Source organism: Convolutriloba macropyga, chromosome 12 (genome assembly GCF_964194025.1).
Source record: "Convolutriloba macropyga chromosome 12, txConMacr16.3, whole genome shotgun sequence".
In the NCBI taxonomy this organism is placed as follows: domain Eukaryota; kingdom Metazoa; phylum Xenacoelomorpha; order Acoela; family Convolutidae; genus Convolutriloba; species Convolutriloba macropyga.
The window spans coordinates 398,139-424,307 of record NC_134479.1 but is presented as its reverse complement, the minus strand read 5'-3'; the positions used below and the strand labels follow the sequence as shown (position 1 = coordinate 424,307).

Genomic DNA, 26,169 nt, shown 5'->3' with positions numbered 1-26,169 from the left:
TTATAGCTGCGAAGCTGTAAGCTGAGCGAAGCTATATTGCGGTGCTCTTGGTTTTTACAATTCAATGAATTTGAATTGTATTAGGGCGCTGTCTTTTTTTTAAGATCTGTTCACACATTTTCATGATTTTTGAAGTCAAATTGGAGTGGTGATTTTGGTCACGCCGAAACAGGAAATGGAGCGAAAAAGCGAGTGGTTTTGCGGCGTGAATTTTTTTCGCTCTAATTTTAAAGTAGAGTGAGAAAACAGTGTTTGAACAAAAGTTCGGTTTGGTTTTTTGTTCACATGCGGCAATTTCACTCTGATTTTTACTGTTTTTTCGATTTTTTGGATCCGATTTTTTTCTGAATGGTTTTCCCAATCCATTCACAGCTCATTCTGGACCTAGTTTTTTGTTAGAATCAAAATTACATATCTCACTAGTGGTTTTTTGTTCTCCCTAGCAGCATTTTGACATTGATTTTTTGTTTTTTTTTCATCTGATTTTTTTAGAAATGGTTTTCCCAATTCACCCATTGTCCGTTCTAGGTCTAGTTGTTTGTTAAGTCAATGAAAATTCTTTGAATTGTACGTCAGGACTTGTCCTGCTATGTTTTTTTGTTTCGTCGTCTGACGCTCTTTTTTCGTTTTACATTTGTTCACACAGCAAAGCTGAAAAAGTCACATTTTCTGAATGACTTCTTCCTCTCACTAACGGCATTTGCGCGTGTGACGTCATTTCTCACTCGCTTTAGCAAAAGTTTTTAGGTTATTTGCGTGATTAGATTTTGATCATACGTGACTTACCTCACTCAATAAAATGACTTCTGCACTTTAAAACTTAAGTTTAATTTGAATTTGTTTAAGGTCAAGGGAACTCATATGTGCATTAAAGGTCCTTAATAGGAGGCTTCTGCGGAATGAATTTTAACAAGCTTTACTAATTTATCGCTGAATGATTTCTTACCTAGTTTTTTGAGCGGCGTCGGTTTTTTTTCAATTTAGATCTGTATCTGTTTCTATCTCTATTATATGGCAGGCAGGTCTATTCTTTCGCAGCTATTCCGGCAATCTGCCGGCTATGTTGTTTTTTTGTGATTTTTTGTTTGATTAGATAGGTTAAAGTTTTTAACGGTTGATGGGAGTCTTTTGCGAGACACAATAACTTGTTATGACCATTTTATGAGCTATATATGTCTTGGTACTACAAACACAAACACAATTTTTCTCATTTTTTAGTTTTCCAGCCTCAGGGGCCAGTGAATCGCTAAGGTTTGATAATAGGGCACTGCATAGTCTCTAGTTACATTGGAATGTGTCGAATTTATCAATTTTATGATAAAATATGCAATCTTTTCAAGTTTTCCTCAAGGCCCAAAAACCTTTTTCACAGTCTGATAAAAAGTTACTGCATGGTTGTTAGTGTCAATGGAATTTTTCCAACGATTTAACATTTCGCAGTTTTTTTTGACAAGATTTTTCTTTTAATCAGTTTTTCTTGCTTCAATAGCCAGGTAACCTGTTCCAGAGTTTGAAAGTATGATATCACATAGTTGCTAGGGGCGATGGAATGGTATTCAACTTTTCAATAGAATTTCTGTTTTTTGAGAAAATCTGAAATTTCTGTCTTTTACCTAGTTTATCGATCTATATCAGCCAAGGAATTTTTAGGGTTTTGTATCGGGTACTGGATAGCCTCTAGAGGTACAGAAATGGTTCTGAAGATTTTATATCCCGACTTCTGGCAACATTTTGTTAAAATTTGTAATTGATTTCATTTTTTTGAATTTTTCTGTCATTTTCATAGTTAATCGATCTTCAAAGGCCAATGAATTAGGTCTTGCATATATAATACTGCACTGACTTCAACGATAAACGTTGGTTTTGAAAATAATTTTGATTTAGGTATATTTAATGAGATCAAATTTTGCCTTCGGGGTAAAAGTTTAAAGAGTTTTATCAATGAGATTTTCGTTTAGATTGTTTAAGTTTCTCATTTTTTTTCAGATATAATTTGTGCTTTGGTTGGCATTGTTCAATTGATGTGCCGTTCAGGTAGAGTACCTCTAAGTTTTTCATTCAATTCTTCGGATTGTATTTCAAAACTTGTCCTGTGTTTCTTTGTTTCGTCGTCTGACGTTATTTCGTTTTACATTTGTTCACCCCGCAAAGCTGAAAAAGTCAAATATCAAATTTTTTGATTGACTTCTTCCTCTCAGCTACGGCATTTGCGCGCGTAAAGTCATTTCTCACTATCTCTATAGCAAAAGTTTCGAGATCATCGCGTGATTAGATTTTGATCATACGTGATTTACTCACCTAATAAATGACTTTTGCTCTCAGTAAGTTTAATTTGAATTTGTTCAAGATTAAAGGAAATCATATGTGCAGTAGAGATTCCTAAAAGAGGCTTCTGTGGAATGAATTTTAACAAGTTTAATTAATTTATCGCTGTATGTTTTTTGCCTAGCTTTTTGAGCGGTGCCGATTTTTATAAAGAATATAGGTTTTTATCTCTGTTAACAGCACGCAGATCTGTTATTTTGCAGCTATTCCGGCAACCTGCAGGCCATGTTCTTTAATAGGCGCGAAGCGATAGCGGTTATTATTGTGGACATCGTGGTTTTTTAGTTGTCGTCTCCATCGATTAATCTTGAGACCTGACTTTTGGGAATTGACTTTCAATTTATGTGATTTCTACTGCTTTGCAGTTAAAATTTGTGTGCGTTACGTCATTTTTCCTGCTTTTAGGTCAATTGCGTGACTTACCTCACTCAAAAAATGACTCTGAAGTGTAGTAACCGCAAAGATCAGAACGTATGTCATGCTTGTAAATTATAAATTACAGACACCATTCGAGAATTTCACATTTAATAATAGCAACAGACACAGATTGTGAACAAAACTAAACCGAATTTTAAAAGGCAAAGAAGCATCATAAATTTTGATGGGAATCATCACTGATTTTGACCTTGACGGGATATGTCAAGGTATGTTTGTTCTTGACGGGAATCGTCAAGCAGGTAAACCTGTTATTTTACTTTAACTTACAGGTACCCATGCGGGTAAGAATAACCATGCAAAAATCCCAAACCGATTCGAGGAAATGGTAAAAAAGAAACCGAGATAAATTAACCACTGATATGACCACAACCAACGACCATAATTAAAACTTCAACTAATAAATTCAGCTGCCTTTCTTAAGCAATAAAACTCCTTCATATTCACCTTTTGTAACAACTCTTCTCATAAATTTACTTTTCAAAACTTTATTTCATTTAGCTGTGTAACCTTCGCTGAATACTCCTAGTGCGCAATTTTAATAAAGTCTTTGACTTTGAAAGTTTTCTTCAGCTTACACCCGAGAAATAAAGTGCTTTAGAAACCCCCAACCAAAACCGTATCAGCATAAAGTGCACGGATATGATACAGGCAACAGAGATTTAGAATCAACTAAATGTTTCACAAACTTTCAATAGGAACACAAACGAGAAAAGCGTTTTAATTCGGAAAAAGAAAATTACCCGGGAGCCGAAATACAAGTTTTGGGATAACAAATCAGAATTCAAATCAGCTCTTTATTGTTCTGGCATACGTTACTAGTTCCATATTTCTACGGATATCAGTTTTCCATCGGAGCCTCTGAGAATTTACTCGTGTGGGAGCTGTCTTTTACTGGTTTGTGCAAAAGTGAACTACAGTGTGGGGAAAGAGTAAAACAGATCACATGAGTCTAAATGACAAATTTACTCAGTTGTTGCTTCTGATAACTTATAGTGCTTATCACTCCGGTCGTTTTGTTGGTTTTGGCCAAAACGTTTGATGCAATTTTGGTTTTAATTGTGAGTTGTTGAGCACGAACGGCGAGACGACAGCAAGAAACCCTAAAATTGCAGGATAATTTTGCTCTAATTGAAAATTAAAGTAGTCAGACGTCATTAGAACGGAAAAATAATGGAAACTCGATACTATTTTAAATTGGAGTTTAGATGAAAGTAGGTCAAAATTGATAACAATATAGGTGGGAGTGGGACAGTCATCAATAATAAGACTGTATATTAAATTTCATTAAAATTTGAAAAAAAAATAATTAACATTATAAAAACAATGAATGGAATATATTAATGCAAATTTTCAAAAATTAAAAGGAGTAAAGATTTTAGTGAAGAACAACACTCTAAATATCTTAGATAAACTAGTCTTTTAAACAACAAAAAAGTCTTAAAAATGGTAAAATTGAAGTAAGGAAACGTTAAAATGGCAACGTGCTCGACTTCAAGAACGCTATTACCGGAACCGTTAGAGCTAAGTGACGCACTTTGAGCTACTAGCTGTTTTACAAAAGTGGAAAATAACAGAAGGAATTCCAGCCCATCAAGTTGATGAGCGGCCACATTACTTTGCTCTTAGGCTACAAAAATCTTCCATAGTTCTATCACACTTGACCGCATGCTGCAAGAGAAAACTATGATGAGTGCGTTAAAGCTTTTCGAGTAAACTATAGCAAAAAACCGGTCGTTTTCCGGGGGCAAATAGCTCGCCGCGTACAGCAGTCAGAAAAACTGAGATTTTCTTGAAGATTTAAAGCAGTTGGCTTTGCAAGCTGATCCAAAGGAGTCGCAAGATATCAGATCATCTGGTTTTGAGAGGATTCCTAAAAGGAATTACCCATAGTCAGATGAGGTTAGATCTGAGGAAGGCGACAATTGGCGACAAAGATATGAAAATCGAAAGTTTTGGAAGTTGCGGTTAATAGACGAGATGAAACGAAAGATTTAGGGGAGGCTGTCACCAAGCTGTTGAACCAATTGTCAGTAGAGGACAAACAACGTAAAAACTATGGAAATCCATCGAGGGAACGATACAGTTCTCGTGGACGGTAGGGTGACCTCAGACGTTTTAGAGCACAACAAAATCGGAGGATCAGCGATAGGCGGCGTTTTCTAAGTGCAGAAGGCTGTGGACAAGAAGGCCACATATGGAGGAGTTTTTGAAATTGTTCGTATTTGGAAGTTCTCAACACTTGAAACGAAAATGCCCTTTCAAAAAGAAAACCACAGAACTGTAATGTAATTAGAGTTTGTTCGACAAATACAATTAAATTGTCTAAACGCAGAAATCATACTTTATTGGAACAGATGCGTTGAATTAATAGACAGTGGAACTAGTATATCGCTTTAGAGCGGGTCCACACAGGAAAAAGCTGGGCAAACTGGAAATTGTGCAAACTTACACGAAACAAGTTAACAGCCACTAACTCATCTGTGAAAATAGGGGGAGTAATGCTGTTGGTACAGTTGCAGCCAAAACTACCGGAGGTTGAACAAGAAATTGTGATAATGGCAGACGAAGGTATAGAATGTCTGCTGGGAATTGATTTTCTGAAAACCAATAAATGTGTATTGAACTTACACGCAGAGAAATTATATAGCAGTCAGTTTAAATTTTCAATACCGTTCGCCACAGAGAGAACGCAAGGTGTTCAGGTTTTTGCAATTTTGGGCGAAAATTTTTATATACAGAGTGAAAACGAATGTCTGATTAGAATTGGATTAGCTGATGAAAACAGAAGAAATTCCGGGAGTGGAGGTATTAGTAGAAGATTTTGAATTGAAGGCTGGCTTTATTTTAGCGGCCTGTATGATATCAATGAAAGATGGTTCTAGTTTGATATATTACAAATCAAAATAAGCCAAAAACATTGGAAAGATTTCAAATGGGAAAACACGCAATTGTGGAAGGATCTACTCTAAATAACTCGAATTATTTAGGATATTGAGACAAAATTAAACACCAAATTAAACTTAACAAAGACGCACAGCCGTTCAGAAGAAGTTATTGCAATTTTAGTTTTGATAAAAGAAAAGCAATGAGAAAAATGAAGATCTAGAGGATGTAAAGCTAATAGAATCCTTCCATTCGTATTGGGCAGCACCATCAATTTTGCTGATATAGAAAGATGGCCGTTACAGACTAGCTGTAGATTACAGAAGTTTGAAAAAGCAAATTGAGAAAACCAGTTGGCTGCTACCAAGAATAAATGACGTTATTGACTATAAACGGAAATAGCTATTTTTCCAACATCGCTTTGACATGGGGTATTTTCAAATGGCGTTGGACGAGGAGTCGCAGAACGTGATAGCTTTTGTAACTCTAGTGGGACTCTATAAGTGGAAGAGACTACCTATGGGTTTGGCGTCAGCGCCAAAATTGAATGTAGTTGATCATAGGGGGACTCTCCTATCAGATGGCATTAGTATACCTGGACGATATAATTATCTTTGGTAGATCCTTCTAGGAGATCTCCGTCGAGAAATGTAAGTTTTTTCAGGAAAAAATTTCATTTCCTGTGACACTTCGTATCAAATAAAGGCGTAGAAGTCGATCCGGAGAAAGTAGCGGCAGTCAGTAAAATGAAAGTGCACAAAAAACAAAAGAATTGAGAGCTATATTAGGACTAGTTGGTTTTTACAGAAGATTCGTACAAAATTTCGGAAAAATAGCAGAGCCGCTTTGGAAGTGATTAAACAGAAAAGAACGTTCTTCTTTAAGCAAAGAGTGTGAATCAGCAGATGATCAAATAATACAAGCAGTTTCTGAATGACACGGATCCCTATATACGTTAACCACCGACGCCTCTCTATTTGACTTCGGCGCAATTATTTCCCAAATACAACAATGGGGTGAAAGAGTCATTGCATACCTGAGCAAAACGCTCAGCAACAGTTAACGAGACTACTCTGCGACAAAACGAGAACTTTTTGCGATATTTTAATTCACTCAAGACTTCAGAAATTATCTTCTGGGACAAAAGTTTTTAATTTTTACCGACCATAGGGCCCTTCATGTGGTTAATTTTGAATGAACCAGATGGATTAATGGCAAGATGGATAGAAAACGCGGATATTTTGGTTTTGAAATCAAACACGAAGCTGAAAAGAAGTTTCCTCACGCACTGCTGAGAGTACCACAGACTGAAGAAGAAGTCAAAGATGGCGATCAAGTGAACCAAGTAAATACGAAAGTCGAAATTATCTGGTCCATTGGACTAAGGAATTCTGTGGAACAACTAGTTGAACAGCAGATAAATGCAGACGAATTTATACTGAGAAACTGGTTGAGAGCGGAAAACGTCCTCAAAGAAAAAACATGGCAGGAGCCTCCAAGGCATTGCAAAGTTTGAACTGATTTCATAACCGTACGAATAGAAAATGATCTAATTAAGAACAACAAACGTATTGTCGAATTTAACAACTTAACACAAATGGTTATTCAAAGATCACTTTTAAATGAAGTTCTAGCTTTTCTTCTTGAACATTGCGGACATTTTGGTATGGCTTAGGCATTTTATCGAGTTCGAGAACGATTCTACTGGCCCGGGATAAGAAAAGATGTTCACAAGTGGGTAAGTTCTTGCGAAGTATGCTATCAAAAGTCGCCAAACCAGAAACACATACACAGCCTGACTACTTGCAAACCAACTCACCCTTTTTGGCAAGTTGCCTTAGACATTATGGGATCTTTACCCGAGTCAAGTGGAAAAAAATACAGTCTGTTAATTGGATGCTAGTTACAAAATGGTATGAAGCAATTCGCATGAGCAACCAAGAAGCTTCAGCGGTAGCTAAGGCCTTCGTAATCGTATGCATATCAAGATTTGGTTGTCCGGTAAATCTCAATAGTGACCAGGGCAGTAACTTTATGTCGAATCTTTTCAAGAACACTTGTAAAGAGCTGGGAATTAACAGGACATCAACAACAGCATATCATCCTCAAGGAAACGCAATGATTGAGCTTACTATGCGCACATTTGAAAAGTCTTGCAAAATATGTGGGTGAACATTACAAATTCTTTAGCGACTCCTTTCGCTAGCAATGATGGCGTACAGATCGTCAATTCACTCCGTGACCAAGTACAATCCTTTTTACCTCCTTTTTGGACGATCATGCGCTCTGTCAATTGATTGCATGTATCAGACAATACAATCAAACCATAATCTACCCGACCTTGAGCGATTATGTTCGTTGCTTGAAAGACAACTACAAACGTGCCATAAACTGGTACGGGAAAGCATGGACGTGGAGCAAGAAAGACAAAAAACGTACTATGACCGTAGCACATTTGGACCACAATATGAAATAGGTGAATTAGTAATGGTGATCAACCCCGACCTTAAAAACTGGCCAGACAAAGAAATTTATATCATTATACAGTGGACCGCAAATAATAAGTAAAATAATTAACGATCTTAACTTTGTTATTGAAGATGTGCAAACAAAATGGTTCACTACGATCGAATGAAACGCTCTAACAGTATTAGTGCTACCACTGATAAGAAAAGAAATTAACAACGCTATGAGCTAGCCAAAAGTACCACAAAATGACCTAACGGAGGACAAGATTTTGTTTAAATTGAAGTAGTCACTCAAAAATTGAATGACAGAAAGAAAAGTTATTACTGAAGGGAATAATTATCCAGTTAACCGTAGTACTGAAACTCACAATGAGACAGTCAAGGAGGAATTGTTTGAAACACCAAGGGTTGGGAAGACAAGAGAATCAATAACTACTAACACGAACAACTAGAGCAAAAGCACAAAGATACCTGCGCCCAAAGTAACCACACAGCAGAAGCGGGAGATAACCTGGTGTAAACAACCAAAAGAAGTGAAGGCGAAGAATATCCAAATAGAAGCACGGATTCTAATTCGCAGAATCTTACCGAACGACGATATCAAGTAAGAAGTGCGTCGGGAATAACAAGAACGCGGAAATTGAAAGATAATTTTTTATTCACAGATAACGATTCAGAGGAAAAATTTGATGATTACGTATCTTTTTTAAAAGGTGATACGACAAAATGAAGAGGGCGTGGAACTCACATTGTAACGTGCAGCTGAACTGGAAACTTCTCCATTTGGTTAGCTTATTAGATTTTTCACAATTCTCAGACCTGGTGGAGTATGACTTTGAGAAAATTCTGCAGACCCAAAAAATTGCCATGTCTGAAAAGACCAAATACGAAACGTCACGTATCAAGGAGGATCAGGTAAACCAAAGAGGACTCATCTACTCTGAGAACAGCATGAGTAAGTTAAAATACTGCATGTACAGAGCCGCATATACTGTAACTGCGCTAAAAAAGTGGTTGGTATAACGATACAACCTACCTCCGATAAAACACAAATAATTCCAACGTTTTACCCTTTAAAAGATTCAGTCTGCCAAAAACTGTGGCAGGGACACAAAGTGTTGGTACCGGGACTCGGTGACTCTGAATTCAGTGCTCCTAAAAAATTACCCTAATGGGATGGTTGGTGGCGGAAGCGACTCAGAAATTGTTCAGAAAAAATCAAAAACATTCACGATGGGTGGAGATGAAAGGAGTGACCTAAGTTCGCACCGTGGATCAATCCAAATGGAAAAACAAAAAGGCAGCATCATGATAAATGCTGATGTATTCAATGGAATCTTGTTCATTCAAACTAGGGAAACAACTGAAGGAACTTGAATATATTTTAAAGACCCTCTGAAACAAGAGCAAACTTTGCTATATCAAGGAGATACATTTCAATTAGATTCAGTACAATATACATGTATGACCAAGATTCAAAATTAACTATGTTTACGATAGTTAATTTTTCGAACTTTACAATTACAAAGATATTCAACGCTGGAAACAATAGGTATTTGACCAGCAAGTTAGACGGGAAAAGAAGTTTAGTAGTTCAGGTAAAAAAGACCAAACAGATAGACGGTTTTCAACTTTTTGAAACAAACCATAGAAACTTATATTGCACAAATGAAAACTTGAGGATCAAGAACGTAGTTTTTTCTTCAAAAGATATATCTGAGACAGATATCAAGGACAAAGCTAGATCACTTCTTTGTGTGGGATTTTCGAAGTATGTTCGAAAAATTGAAACAAATAGAGCTATTAAATTGTCATCAAGAAAAACTGCAGAGAGCTATGATTCTAACTACAACAATAAATGGAAACTCAAGCCAAGTTTTCCTAAATCAACAAAACGCTCTGGAATTGCACGCCGAAAGGGCGGGAGGAGTACTTTGTGAACTTATGTACAAAAAAGCGCTAAAGTTGTCGTCCATGTCATATAAAATTCTTTTTGTTCCGAGGAGGTACCAGTTAGGGTGTCTCATGAGAACACTTCAGAAGTGATAAGATACATGGACCCTATCTCTTAAGTTTTCTATAGAAATTTTACAATAGCGAATTGCAACCACATGTACCCGAGTGCACTTGAGTTGCAGAATGGGTCATGGATTACTTATGGCCGACGACTAGAACTGATTGATAAGCTCGATAAGATGCCCAATCACAGAGTTAGCGTCAAGTGGTCAAGTACTGCACCAATGGAAGGGCTGTTCAATGATGGTGACCCTGAACGTGTAAGACAGCCCACAGGTTAAGACACTCGAGCAAAGCAATAACAGAGAGGTTCATATAAAAGCCACTTGGGACATGGGGGCTTATATGAACATGGCAATTTAGATTATTTCCACATGGACTTCTGATACGGGCACCAGTGGCACGAACTCTTAATTTTTATTTACTTTGGTAATAAAATGAAACAAATCTGGCATGTAGCCAGGGAAGTCACCATAAGCTCGACTACTAGTTTTGTCGGCGTAATAATCATTAGTGTCATACGTGCGTTCCTGTCCGTTGATATGCTGCGCAGTTGCAAGAATCCTGTACTTGCACTGCAACCTATTAATCCAATGGGGGAAATAGGACATTTTCATTATCTCAAACAACGTTCTAGGGAACAAAGTTTGGCAAGGAAAAGGACCACGGTTGAACTGTGTGAAGGTGATACAAACATTGTAGTTGTAACGCAAAAAGGCTGAATTTGTTCCTGACTTAGCCAAAATTTAAATTGATACACTGGATTAGTTGTATTTTGTAATAGGTAGGAATGGCAGAACTAAAAGTTGGCGATTGCTGCTAAAATCTTCCCGAACTCTTCGGATTGAAATTAATCATCAGGCATCAGCTTTATCGGATAATCGGAGTAACGTCCAATAAGATATGTAGTACCCCCGACGCAGCTTCAGCCCCCCAATTTTGTGGACAGCTGAATGAGCTGCCAGGGAAAATTGAAGAGCAGCAGAGAAAAATAAAGAACATCAAAATGCTGGGAACTATGGGGCTCGGCTCGAAGAGGAGCTTCGGCAGTTAAAGCTATAAGCTCAAAGGTTACATGAGCAACTTCTAGAGACATCATGAAAAATCATTTGTATATAATTTTTCCCCTCTTTATGTACAAGTCATAGAGAACAGTTTCTTAGGGAAAGGTTTCTCCGTTAGTGAAAAGTAACGCAAAACTGCTTTAAAAAACATCAATTTTGCTCACACAATTTTTCTATGAGTCATCAAAGGTCTTATGTACATCATTTTTCCCCTCTTATCATTCAAATCCTAGAAAAATAATTTCTTAAGTTAAAGTTGTTTCATTTGTGAAAACTAACACAAAACTAATTTGAAAAACATCAATTTGGCTCACAAAAAGTATCTAGGAGTTATCACAGATCATTTCTACATCATTTTTCCTCCTAATGTACAAGTCATTGAGAAAAGTTTCTTAAGGAAAAAGTTTCTCCCTTAGTGAAAATTAACGCAAAACTACTTTAGAAAATATCAATTTGGCTCAAAAAAGGTATACATGAGTCATCAAAGGTCTTTTGTACATCATTTTTGTTAATCTTAATGTACAAGTCAAAGAGAAAAGTTTCTTTTGTAAAAGTTGTTTCAGTAGTGAAAACTAACACAAAACTGCTTTGAAGAAGAGCAATTTGGCTCTTTTAAAGTATCGATGAGGCATCACAGGTCAATTGAACATCATTTTTCCCTCCTAATGTACAAGTCATAGAGAACAATTTCTTAAGTAAAACTTGTTTCATTAGTGAAAACTAAAAAAAACTAATTTGAAAAACTTCAATCTGACTCACAAAAGGTATACATGAGTCATCAAGGGCCATTTGTACATCATTTTTCCTCTTAATGTACAAGTCATAATTTTGTTAGGAAAACCTTCTCCATTATTGAAAAGTAACGAAAAACTAATTTAAAAAACAAATTTTTCTCACACAAAGTTTCTATGAGCCATCAAACTTCATTTGTACATTATTTTTTTCTTCTAATGTGCAAGTCATAGAGAAAACTTACAGAAAATTGCTCCATTAGTGAAAACTAACACAAAACTAATTTGAAAAACATGAATTTGGCTCACATAAAGTATCTAGGAGTTATCATAGATCATTTCTACATCATTTTTCCTCCTATTGTACAAGTCATTGAGAAAAGTTTCTTAAGGAAAAAGTTTCTCCCTTAGTGAAAATAACGCAAAACTACTTTAGAAAACATCAATTTGGCTCAAAAAAGGTATACATGAGTCATCAAAGGTCATTTGTACATCATTTGTTAATCTTAATGTACAAGTCAAAGAGAAAAGTTTCTTTAGTAAAAGTTGTTTCAGTAGTGAAAACTAACACAAAACTGCTTTGAAGAAGAGCAATTTGGCTCTTTTAAAGTATCTATGAGGCATCACAGGTCAATTGAACATCATTTTTCCCTCCTAATGTACAAGTCATAGAGAACAATTTCTTAAGTAAAACTTGTTTCATTAGTGAAAACTAAAAAAAACTACTTTAAAAACTTCAATCTGACTCACAAAAGGTATACATGAGTCATCAAGGGCCATTTGTACATCATTTTTCCTCTTAATGTACAAGTCATATTTTCGTTAGGAAAACCTTCTCCATTATTGAAAAGTAACGAAAAACTAATTTAATGGACAAATTTTTCTCACACAAAGTTTCTATGAGTCATCAAACTTCATTTGTACATTATTTTTTTCTTCTAATGTGCAAGTCATAGAGAAAACTTACAGAAAATTGCTCCATTAGTGAAAACTTACACAAAACTAATTTGAAAAACATGAATTTGGCTCACATAAAGTATCTAGGAGTTATCACAGATCATTTTACATCATTTTTCCTCCTAATGTACAAGTCATCGAGAAAAGTTTCTTAAGGATAAGTTTCTCCCTTAGTGAAAAGTAACGCAAAACTACTTTAGAAAACATCAATTTGGCTCAAAAAAGGTTTACATGAGTAATCAAAGGTCATTTGTACATCATTTTTGTTAATCTTAATGCACAAGTCAAAGAGAAAAGTTTCTTCAGTAAAAGTAGTTTCAGTAGTGAAAACTAACACAAAACTACTTTGAAGAAGAGCAATTTGGCTCTTTTAAGGTATCTATGAGGCATCACAGGTCAATTGTACATCATTTTTTTTCCTAATGTACAAAAGATAGAGAACAATTTCTTAAGTGAAACTTGTTTCTTTAGTGAAAACTAACACTAAACTACTTTAAAAAACGTCGATTTGACTCACAAAAGGTATACATGAGTCATCAAGGGCCATTTGTACATCATTTTTCCTCATAATGTACAAGTCATAATTTTGTTAGGAAAACCTTCTCCATTATTGAAAAGTAACGAAAAACTAATTTAAAAAACAAACTTTTCTCACACAAAGTTTCTATGAGTCATCAAACTTCATTTGTACATTATTTTTTTCTTCTAATGTGCAAGTCATAGAGAAAACTTACAGAAAATTGCTCGATTAGTGAAAACTAACACAAAACTAATTTGAAAAACATGAATTTGGCTCACATAAAGTATCTAGGAGTTATCATAGATCATTTCTACATCATTTTTCCTAATGTACAAGTCATTGAGAAAAGTTTCTTAAGGAAAAAGTTTCTCCCTTAGTGAAAATAACGCAAAACTACTTTAGAAAACATCAATTTGGCTCAAAAAAGGTATACATGAGTCATCAAAGGTCATTTGTACATCATTTGTTAATCTTAATGTACAAGTCAAAGAGAAAAGTTTCTTTAGTAAAAGTTGTTTCAGTAGTGAAAACTAACACAAAACTGCTTTGAAGAAGAGCAATTTGGCTCTTTTAAAGTATCTATGAGGCATCACAGGTCAATTGAACATCGTTTTTCCCTCCTAATGTACAAGTCATAGAGAACAATTTCTTAAGTAAAATTTGTTTCATTAGTGAAAACTAAAAAAAAACTACTTTAAAAAACTTCAATCTGACTCACAAAAGGTATACATGAGTCATCAAGGGCCATTTGTACATCATTTTTCCTCTTAATGTACAAGTCATATTTTCGTTAGGAAAACCTTCTTCATTATTGAAAAGTAACGAAAAACTAATTTAAAGGACAAATTTTTCTCACACAAAGTTTCTATGAGTCATCAAACTTCATTTGTACATTATTTTTTTCTTCTAATGTGCAAGTCATAGGGAAAACTTACAGAAAATTGCTCCATTGGTGAAAACTAACACAAAACTAATTTGAAAAACATGAATTTGGCTCACATAAAGTATCTAGGAGTTATCACAGATCATTTCTACATCATTTTTCCTCCTAATGTACAAGTCATTGAGAAAAGTTTCTTCAGGATAAGTTTCTCCCTTAGTGAAAAGTAACGCAAAACTACTTTAGAAAACATCAATTTGGCTCAAAAAAGGTTTACATGAGTAATCAAAGGTCATTTGTACATCATTTTTGTTAATCTTAATGGACAAGTCAAAGAGAAAAGTTTCTTCAGTAAAAGTAGTTTCAGTAGTGAAAACTAACACTACTTTGAAGAAGAGCAATTTGGCTCTTTTAAGGTATCTATGAGGCATCACAGGTCAATTGTACATCATTTTTTTTCCTAATGTACAAAAGATAGAGAACAATTTCTTAAGTAAAACTTGTTTCTTTAGTGAAAACTAACACTAAACTACTTTAAAAAACGTCGATTTGACTCACAAAAGGTATACATGAGTCATCAAGGGCCATTTGTACATCATTTTTTCTCTTAATGTACAAGTCATAATTTCGTTAGGAAAACTTTCTCCATTATTGAAAAGTAACGAAAAACTACTTTAAAAAACATAAATTTTGCTCACACAAAGTTTCTATGAGTCATCAAATTTCATTTGTACATTTTTTTTCTTCTAATGTAAGAGTCATAGAGAAAAACTTACAGAAAATTGCTCCATTATTGAAACCTAACACAAAACTAATTTGAAAAACGTCAATTTGGCTCACATAAAGTATCTAGGAGTTATCACAGATCATTTCTACATCATTTTTCCTCCTAATGTACAAGTCATTGAGAAAAGTTTCTTAAGGATAAGTTTCTCCCTTAGTGAAAATAAAGCAAAACTACTTTAGAAAACATCAATTTGGCTCAAAAAAAGGTATACATGAGTCATCAAAGGTCATTTGTACATCATTTTTGTTAATCTTAATGGACAAGTCAAAGAGAACAGTTTCTTCAGTAAAAGTTGTTTCAGTAGTGAAAACTAACACTACTTTGAAGAAGAGCAATTTGGCTCTTTTAAAGTATCTATGATGCATCACAGGTCAATTGAACATCATTTTTCCCTCCTAATGTACAAGTCATAGAGAACAATTTCTTAAGTAAAACTTGTTTCATTAGTGAAAACTAAAAAAAAAACTACTTTGAAAAACTTCAATCTGACTCACAAAAGGTATACTTGAGTCATCAAGGGCCATTTGTACATCATTTTTCCTCTTAATGTACAAGTCATTATTTCGTTAGGAAAACTTTCTCCATTATTGAAAAGTAACGAAAAACTAATTTAAAAAACAAATTTTTCTCACACAAAGTTTCTATGAGTCATCAAACTTCATTTGTACTTTTTTTTCTTCTAATGTAAGAGTCATAGAAAAAAATTTACAGAAAATTGCTCCATTAGTGAAAACTAACACAAAACTACTTTGAAAACATCAATTCGGCTCACATAAAGTATCTATGAGTCGTCAAATGTCATTTGTACATCTTTTTGTTCTCCTAATTTACAAGTACCAGAAAAAAGTTTCCCGAGGAAAAGTTTTTCCATTAGTGAAAACTAAAAACACTACTTAAAAAACATCAATTTCGTTCACATAATATATATATGAGTCATCAAAGGTCACTTGTACATCATTTTTTTCCTCCTAAGTTACAAGTCCTAGAGAAAAATTTCCTAAGGGAAAAGTTGGTCCATTATTGAAAACTAACACAAAATTGCTTTAAAAAACATCAATTGGGCTCACAAAAGGTATAAATGAGTCATCAAGGGCCATTTGTACATCATTTTTCCTCTTAATGTACAAGTCATAATTTCATTAGGAAAACTTTCTCCATTATTGAAAAGTAACGAAAAACTACTTTAAAAAACATAAATTTTGCTCACGCAAAGTTTCTATTAGTCATCAAAGTTCATTTGTACATTTTTTTCTTCTAATGTACAATTCATAGAGAAAAACTTAATGAAAATTGCTCCATTAGTGAAAACTACACAAAACTACTTTAAAAAACATCGATTTGGCTCAAATAGTGTATCTATGAGTCATCAAAGGTCATTTGTACATCATTTTGTTCTCCTAATTTACAAGTCCCAGAAAAAAATTTTCAGAGGAATAGTTGTTCCATTAGTGAAAATAAAAAATACTACTAAAAAAAACATCAGTTTCCCTCACATAACATATATATGTGTCATCAAAGGTCAATTGTACATCATTTTTTTCCTCTCAAAGTAGAATTCCTAGAGAAAAATTTCCACAGGAAAAATTTTTCCATTAGGGAAAAGTAATTCAAAACTACTTAAAAACATCAATTTCTTTCACATAACATTTGCATGAGTCATCAAAGGTCACTTGTACATCGTTTTTTGCTCTTAAAATACAAGTCCTAGAGAAAAATTTTTTTAGGAAAAATTGTTTCTTTAGTGAAAAGTAACTCAAAGCTACTTAACACTATTTATTTTGCTCACATAACATATATATGAGTCATCAAAGGTCACTTGTACATCATTTTTTTCCTTCTAAGTTACAAGTCCTACAGAAAAATTTCTAAGTAAAAAGTTGTTCCATTAGTGAAAACTAACACAAAACTGCTTTAAAAAACATCAATTTGGCTCACAAAAAGTATAAATGAGTCATCAAGGGCCATTTGTACATCTTTTTTTCCTCTTAATGTACAAGTCATAGAGAAAAATTTCGTTAGGAAAACTTTCTCCATTATTGAAAAGTAACGAAAAAGTACTTTAAAAACATAAATTTTGCTCACGCAAAGTTTCTATGATTCAGCAAAGTTCATTTGTACATTTTTTTCTAATGTACAATTGATAGAGAAAAACTTTCAAAAAATTGCTCCATTGGTGAAAAATAACACAAAACTACTTCAAAAAAAACATCAATTTGGCTCACATAAGGTATCTATGAGTCATCAAAAGTCATTTGTACATCATTTTATTCTCCTAATTTACAAGTCCCAAAAAAATTCCCGAGGAAAAGTTGTTCGATTAGTGAAAATAAAAAAAAACTACTTGAAAAAACATCAGTTTCCCTCACATAACATATATATGAGTCATCAAGGTCACTTGTACATCATTTTTTCCTCTTAAAGTACAAGTCCTAGAGAAAAATTTCTTGAGGAAAAATTGTTCCATTAGTGAAAAGTAACTCAAAACTACTTAAAAACATCAATTTCGGTCAAATAACATATATATGAGTCAGCAAAGGTCACTTGTACATCATTTTTTCCCTCTTAAGTTACAAGTCCTAGAGAAAAATTTTTTAAGGAAAAGTTGTTCCATTAGTGAAAACTAACACAGAACAACATCAATTTGGCTCACATAAAGTATCTATGAGTCATCAAAGTTCATTTGTACATAATTTTGTTTTCCTAATTTACCAGTCCCCGAAAAAAATTTTCCGAGGAAAAGTTGCCTCATTAGTGAAAACTAACACAAAAATGTTTGAGTTATCAAAGGTCAACTAAAATTTTTAATTGGGTTTCACAAGAATTACTACAAGTTTTAAAAACGATATTCGCTAGGTCAAAAATTAAGCAAAGTGTCCAAAAATTCTCCAAAAAGCTTTTTTGTTTCATTTTAATTTCAAACTTTCTTAACTGAGAAATACAAAAAAAATATCTAAACAAACCTAAATCTTTTAAGATCGTCAAAATTTCTGCAATCAGATTAAAGGTTTTTTGCTAAAACTTGTTTAACAGGCTAAATATCAACCTACATGATCGAAATAAGGGTCGCAAGAAGCACCCAAAACTCCTTAATAGTGTTATATACATCCTATAACTTTGAGGTTTGCAAAACTTTTAGAAAGGCAACAAATTTTTTTGATACTTTTAAATATAAATGAAACTGTATCAGAGAAGTATCACAAGAACTTGAAAAAGTGTCCATGAGTCATCAGAGGCTAAAGGTTTAATATTAAAATTATGTTGTTTACAGGCAAAATAAACAATAAATAAACTACAAAGTTTAACAGAAAAGGTTTTTAATTATCAGTAATACCACTGCACATTTCTAGGGACCTTCATTTTATATTGAAATAAAAATTTTCTTCTTGGAGGCTGTTCAAATGTGAGTATTATTTGAGAATGAAAACGCACTAAGGATTTCATCTATGTGTCATCTAATATCAAAGAAAAGTTATGAGAGAATAATTTGTACAAATTAGAGCAAAAATTTCTTATCTTTACTTGGCTACTTATGAAACTTTCATACCTTCCTAAAACAGTCAGCAAACGTTTCCAATAGTGAATAGATGCAATTTACTTCTTATTAGTTGTCATAATTTATGAGAAATAGTTAAAAGATGTTCTTCTCAACTTTGCTTTAAATGAAAAACAAAAACTATACAAAAAACTGTTCAGATCATTTTGTCAGACAAGCATTTATTTTGGTTTTCTGATGCCTTTTGCAGTACCAAAAACTTTTTTTCAACTTCATGAATTTCCATAATTACAATGCATCTGTAATTACGTTAATATTCAACCAATTTAGAGAAACAAAATTTAAAACTTCAGTTGCATTACAAATTGTATAAATAGTCAGCCGTTAAGTGTCAATTAACGTCGGTTAACATTATTTTTATTTTTTCTCGTTCTGTGTGCGTATGTTCAACAGTGCCAAAATTTATCAAAATGCGAAATAAATTTACGGCAACATAATACTGATTGGTATGAGAAAGATCTGCAATACAAAATATGCTATACGTTGACAAATAAATTAATTTTTGAGAATTTTCAGCGCTGTAAGAAAACTTGTTTTAAAATCAGTAACTACAACCCAGTACTCAATTAGGTAGCTTCTGTCGTTTTATGAAAGCTTAACAGCTCTTCATAACGTACTTGAAAACTGATAAATTTAACAGATAAAGCAAAACTGAAAAAACTTCCTTTTTGGAAGTGCAAAAATTAAGACAACTATGGGTTTCCACATTTTTTAAATCTGAAATAGTGATGGTTATTTGCCGACTTTAGCTAAACTTGGAAAAAAACGTGATCCATTTTTTTGCACTTTACGCAAATAAATTAGTGTCCTATGAGACTTACGTCAATTAAAAACATGATTTGATCTTCAGACAATCTGTTAATTTTTTATTGACTGTTGAATTAATTTTATTCTTCAACCAAAAAAACGTTCTCAGCTGACTGATGAGAAAATTCGTTTTTCGATGAAGTCCAAATTTTAATTGAATGCTTAGGTCAAACTGCATCATTTATCAGTTTTTAAAGTTTTTCGATTTTTTGTGACATTACATCCAGTGATATCCCTGCTTCTATGAATTTTTTCATTGAGATTATTGTAACCATCAAAAATTTTATTTAAACCCAAATTATCAATTTGATTCTGCAGTGAATGATAACATATTTGGTTATAAGTAGAAGATTTGCCTGACAGTTTTTAAAACACAACCAAAAAAATTCAATGACAAAAATCCGTTGGAAACTTTAAACAACTATACACCAAGTGTTTATTCAAATATAAAATTCGTGTATAGTATAAAAAACAAGTTACCAAGTTAGCCATAAAAAACCTAGTTCCTCCTCTTGTTTTTTTTTGGATTCACTGGGTACACACAAAAAGAAAATTTGTTTTAACACAAAAGCAGACAGACATTAGAGAGAGACAATAGTACTATAAAAACAATCCTTGCTTAAAAATATTCATTTTTGAAGCTTTTAACAACTACAGACCAGTCTTTAGTTTTCTTTCCCAATGAATTAGTTTTGATCCCAGTAAGTTTCTTTTAAAACCGACTCAACATGTCTTATGGAAGTAAGTTTAACCTTATATTCTTGAATGTAACTGTTGCAGGTGGTTGCAATATTGTGAGTTTCCAACTTTTTGCTCCATAAATTAAAACAAACCACCTAACTACGGAAATCAAAACGGAGAACTAACTTTTTTTGAAAAGTAAGCCATGTAATTGTTTCATCAGCTTATGCCCAGTATTTTGCAAGTTTTTTTCCGCCTTAATAACTGCATTGCTATCCATTAATTCCCAGAAAGCTGACTTTGGGATCACCTGCAAAAAGTTTAAAAACTAAGTGTTTCAGAGGGTTTATTTTGGGCTTCTTCGAAGAAGATTACGAGTAATCAAACAGAAAACAATTTGATACATGTAAATGTTTTTGAAAAACAAGCAAACTACAAAAGCAATTTTTTTAATTACAAAAATCAGTTTAAGCCCTTCAATAACTGCGAACGAGTCGCTTGGATTGTATTCAAGTAAATTTCGTTTCAAACTAAGATTTTTGCAGGCACAATATTACAAACAAGTTAGAAGTTTAAGTTCGTATTCTTCTCTGAGAAAGCACGTGCACAGTTGCTAAAAGATAAAACCAGAAAAATCTTGTATAATTTTGCTTTATACGGAGAAAATCACCGTTTAACGATTTCCACATTTTTTCAACAGTAATTAATGATAACAATTGAAAGCAAATCATCTGAAAATTAGCTTTTCCGTAAAATACTGCTTTTTGTGTGAAACATGCTGGCCATTCTTCAGTTCTGGAACTTTATTTGTCAATTATACACTTATTTTTTTCCGTGATTTATTGTCTTACAGTGAAATTTGCTCAGGTCATTAATTGTCAGCTCGCAAAATTACGTTACAAAAACCAAAAAACCTATACAATGTCAGAAACGTGTGATCTTATTCCATAGGTAGTATCTCTTCTTAGTCAGGAAATCCGAATTGGCTGAGCAATTACCTTTAAATTTTTTTCCCAACCACATTGTTGGAATTTTTTGTTGGAAATTATAAATTCAACATAGATGAAATTGCTGGTATGATATAAGTTTCTTACAGTTGATAATTGGTTGCGTATTTTTGGAAAATGTCTCAAAGGCTTTTTTAGTAACAATTAACTTATTCGCATCTTTTCACTTGCAACTGCGATGAGTGCTTGAAGAAGTACAGCAGGAAAGTAAAGTAATTGCCACATATGGGGAAGGAGCATAAACAAAAATGTGAAAAATCTGGTTTATACGAGTGTGGGCAATGTAATAAGAAGTTCAGTCAGAGCAGGAACTTGTTTCAGCATTTGAAAACAGTTACTGGATGTCAGATGTACACATTGTAAAAATTTATGGCGACACTTCATCGTGTGCTAGACATGAGGAAGACGCTCATGGTGTCACTCAGAGGTTCCAGAGAATTTTAAGAGCAAGATTGAGCAACATCAGGCTGAACATGCGATCGGAAACTTTTTTCAGCCCTTCAGGATACAAGCAGACCAAATTCATGTTTAATTTTGTTACGGAGCATTTGGGAGACCTGAAATTGTTTATTGGAAAGAAAATAGCAGAGCTTGGACCTTTGAAAATTCAGCTATTTGTGTTTGTACAAATGTCGAAACCAACATATGATAACAAAGTTCGCTGTTATGCAAACAACTGAACCATCAGATGAAATTTTCGAAATGATTGGCCAAATGAACAATTCAATCCAAATTTTTTCAACAGGTGGTAGTGGATTTGTTGTTCAGAAAATTGATGTTTTGGATATCAAGATTAACAAATTCAAACCTATCAGAGGAAGCAGTTATATCGCTACGCCAGCTGCATTGGTGGGAAACAACTTTCTTTTGAATATTCAAAACAATGATAACAAATCTTTTGCATGCTCAGTCCTTGCAACACTTTCCACTGAAGGAGCTCAAACACCGGCAAAAAATACGAGCCAAATTTGCAAAAACAAATTGAATAATGTTGAGTTCCTCATGTCTTTGACGGATGTTCCAAAACTTGAAAATCAAAACAATATTAGAATTAATGTCTTTGGTTACGAGAAAAACTAAGTTTTACCACTTCTTTGTCCAAAGTAAAAAACAGAAGTGATTGCTGCTTAAGGATGAATTGACTTGTCATTACTGCCTGATCACCAATTTTCACGCCTTCATGACCCGCCAGTTCAGTTGTAAAGAACACGAACGATACAAATTTTGTAAAAGTTTCGTTCACGGACTTCAGGACTTCATATCACTAGAAAAACAATAAGTTGAGTGGGGAGCATAAAGTTGTTAATATTACTATGCCAACGAAAAACTCAGCAATTGAGTTTAAAAATTGGTGTTTAAACGAGTCGCATGGATTGTATTGGAGTAAATTTTGTTTCAAACTAAGATTCTGCAGGCACAATGTTGCAAACAAGTTAGAAGTGTAAGTCCGTTTTTTTCTCTGAGAAAGCACGTGCACAGATGCTAAAAGATAAAACCAGAAAATATCTTTATTTTGTAGAATTTTGCTTTATAGTGAGAAATTAACCGTTTAACGATTTCCACATTTTAACAATTGAAAGGAAAGCATCGGAAAAAATTAACTGATCCGTAAATTACTGCTTTTTGTCTGAAATATGCTGCCCATTCTTGAGTTCTGGAACTTTTTTTGGCAATTATACACTTTTTTTCCGTGATTTACTGTGTTAGAGTGAAATTTGCTCAGGTCATTAATTGTCAGCTCGCAAAATTACATTACAAAAACCAAAAAAACTTATACAATGTCAGAAACGTGTGATCTTATTCCATAGGTAGTATCTCTTCTTAGTCAGGAAATCCGAATTGGCTGAGCAATTACCTTTAAATTTTTTTCCCAACCACATTGTTGGAATTTTTTGTTGGAAATTATTAATTCAACATAGATGAAATTGCTGGTATGATATAAGTTTCTTACAGTTGATAATTGGTTGCGTATTTTTGGAAAATGTCTCAAAGGCTTTTTTAGTAACAATTAACTTATTCGCATCTTTTCACTTGCAACTGCGATGAGTGCTTGAAGAAGTACAGCAGGAAAGTAAAGTAATTGCCACATATGGGGAAGGAGCATAAACAAAAATGTGAAAAATCTGGTTTATACGAGTGTGGGCAATGTAATAAGAAGTTCAGTCAGAGCAGGAACTTGTTTCAGCATTCGAAAACAGTTACTGGATGTCAGATGTACACATTGTAAAAATTTATGGCGACACTTCATCGTGTGCTAGACATGAGGAAGACACTCATGGTGTCACTCAGAGGTTCCAGAGAATTTTAAGAGCAAGATTGAGCAACATCAGGCTGAACATGCGATCGGAAACTTTTTTCAGCCCTTCAGGATACAAGCAGACCAAATTCATGTTTAATTTTGTTACGGAGCATTTGGGAGACCTGAAATTGTTTATTGGAAAGAAAATAGCAGAGCTTGGACCTTTGAAAATTCAGTTATTTGTGTTTGTACAAATGTCGAAACCAACATATGATAACAAAGTTCGCTGTTATGCAAACAACTGAACCATCAGATGAAATTTTCGAAATGATTGGCCAAATGAACAATTCAATACAAATTTTTTCAACAGGTGGTAGTGGATTTGTTGTTCAGAAAATTGATGTTTTGGTTATCAAGATTAACAAATTCAAACCTATCAGAGGAAGCAGTTATATCGCTACGCCAGCTGCATTGGTGGGAAACAACTTTCTTTTGAATATTCAAAACAATGATAACAAATCTTTTGCATGCTCAGTCCTTGCAACACTTTCCACTGAAGGAGCACAAACACCGGCAAAAAATACGAGCCAAATTTGCAAAAACAAATTGAATAATGTTGAGTTCCTCATGTCTTTGACGGATGTTCCAAAACTTGAAAATCAAAACAATATTAGAATTAATGTCTTTGGTTACGAGAAAAACTAAGTTTTACCACTTCTTTGTCCAAAGTAAAAAACAGAAGTGATTGCTGCTTAAGGATGAATTGACTTGTCATTACTGCCTGATCACCAATTTTCACGCCTTCATGACCCGCCAGTTCAGTTGTAAAGAACACGAACGATACAAATTTTGTAAAAGTTTCGTTCACGGACTTCAGGACTTCATATCACTAGAAAAACAATAAGTTGAGTGGGGAGCATAAAGTTGTTAATATTACTATGCCAACGAAAAACTCAGCAATTGAGTTTAAAAATTGGTGTTTAAACGAGTCGCATGGATTGTATTGGAGTAAATTTTGTTTCAAACTAAGATTCTGCAGGCACAATGTTGCAAACAAGTTAGAAGTGTAAGTCCGTTTTTTTCTCTGAGAAAGCACGTGCACAGGTGCTAAAAGATAAAACCAGAAAATATCTTTATTTTGTAGAATTTTGCTTTATAGTGAGAAATTAACCGTTTAACGATTTCCACATTTTAACAATTGAAAGGAAAGCATCGGAAAAAATTAACTGATCCCTAAATTACTGCTTTTTGTCTGAAATATGCTGCCCATTCTTGTTCTGGAACTTTTTTTGGCAATTATACACTTTTTTTCCGTGATTTACTGTGTTAGAGTGAAATTTGCTCAGGTCATTAATTGTCAGCTCGCAAAATTACATTACAAAAACCAAAAAAACTTATACAATGTCAGAAACGTGTGATCTTATTCCATAGGTAGTATCTCTTCTTAGTCAGGAAATCCGCATTGGCTGAGCAATTACCTTTAAATTTTTTTCCCAACCACATTGTTGGAATTTTTTGTTGGAAATTATAAATTCAACATAGATGAAATTGCTGGTATGATATAAGTTTCTTACAGTTGATAATTGGTTGCGTATTTTTGGAAAATGTCTCAAAGGCTTTTTTAGTAACAATTAACTTATTCGCATCTTTTCACTTGCAACTGCGATGAGTGCTTGAAGAAGTACAGCAGGAAAGTAAAGTAATTGCCACATATGGGGAAGGAGCATAAACAAAAATGTGAAAAATCTGGTTTATACGAGTGTGGGCAATGTAATAAGAAGTTCAGTCAGAGCAGGAACTTGTTTCAGCATTTGAAAACAGTTACTGGATATCAGATGTACACATTGTAAAAATTTATGGCGACACTTCATCGTGTGCTAGACATGAGGAAGACGCTCATGGTGTCACTCAGAGGTTCCAGAGAATTTTAAGAGCAAGATTGAGCAACATCAGGCTGAACATGCGATCGGAAACTTTTTTCAGCCCTTCAGGATACAAGCAGACCAAATTCATGTTTAATTTTGTTACGGAGCATTTGGGAGACCTGAAATTGTTTATTGGAAAGAAAATAGCAGAGCTTGGACCTTTGAAAATTCAGTTATTTGTGTTTGTACAAATGTCGAAACCAACATATGATAACAAAGTTCGCTGTTATGCAAACAACTGAACCATCAGATGAAATTTTCGAAATGATTGGCCAAATGAACAATTCAATCCAAATTTTTTCAACAGGTGGTAGTGGATTTGTTGTTCAGACAATTGATGTTTTGGATATCAAGATTAACAAATTCAAACCTATCAGAGGAAGCAGTTATATCGCTACGCCAGCTGCATTGGTGGGAAACAACTTTCTTTTGAATATTCAAAACAATGATAACAAATCTTTTGCATGCTCAGTCCTTGCAACACTTTCCACTGAAGGAGCACAAACACCGGCAAAAAATACGAGCCAAATTTGCAAAAACAAATTGAATAATATTGAGTTCCTCATGTCTTTGACGGATGTTCCAAAACTTGAAAATCAAAACAATATTAGAATTAATGTCTTTGGTTACGAGAAAAACTAAGTTTTACCACTTCTTTGTCCAAAGTAAAAAACAGAAGTGATTGCTGCTTAAGGATGAATTGACTTGTCATTACTGCCTGATCACCAATTTTCACGCCTTCATGACCCGCCAGTTCAGTTGTAAAGAACACGAACGATACAAATTTTGTAAAAGTTTCGTTCACGGACTTCAGGACTTCATATCACTAGAAAAACAATAAGTTGAGTGGGGAGCATAAAGTTGTTAATATTACTATGCCAACGAAAA

The 26,169-nt window shown here is 33.9% G+C and overlaps 1 protein-coding gene across 2 annotated transcripts in view; it reads left to right on the top strand.

The window, feature by feature from the left end:
- Window positions 1-26,169, top strand: part of LOC142351238 (116 kDa U5 small nuclear ribonucleoprotein component-like) — a 664,445-nt gene that overhangs the window by 394,513 nt on the left and 243,763 nt on the right. The gene's annotated exons all lie outside the window — the stretch shown is intronic.